Consider the following 251-nt stretch of genomic DNA (forward strand, 5'->3'; position numbering starts at 1 on the left):
GACACCCAGCTCGAAATCCGCCTGCAGCCACACAGTGTGCAGCCGCGCGGTGACAGTGGCCGGCGAAAGTCAGGTCTTGAAAGCGTGAATGCTCGGCGCCCCGACCGCTCGCACTCCAGACGGAGAGAAAAGGATTCCAAGAGATTTTTATCGGCTTCTCTTGACTCGAAAGTCCAGATTACATTTCCATTTACTGCTTCGTGCTGATCGCTTTGTTTCTGTTAAAAGGAGTTTCGGATTTGTCTGGATAT

This window comes from Penaeus monodon, chromosome 15 (genome assembly GCF_015228065.2).
Source record: "Penaeus monodon isolate SGIC_2016 chromosome 15, NSTDA_Pmon_1, whole genome shotgun sequence".
Lineage (NCBI taxonomy): Eukaryota > Metazoa > Arthropoda > Malacostraca > Decapoda > Penaeidae > Penaeus > Penaeus monodon.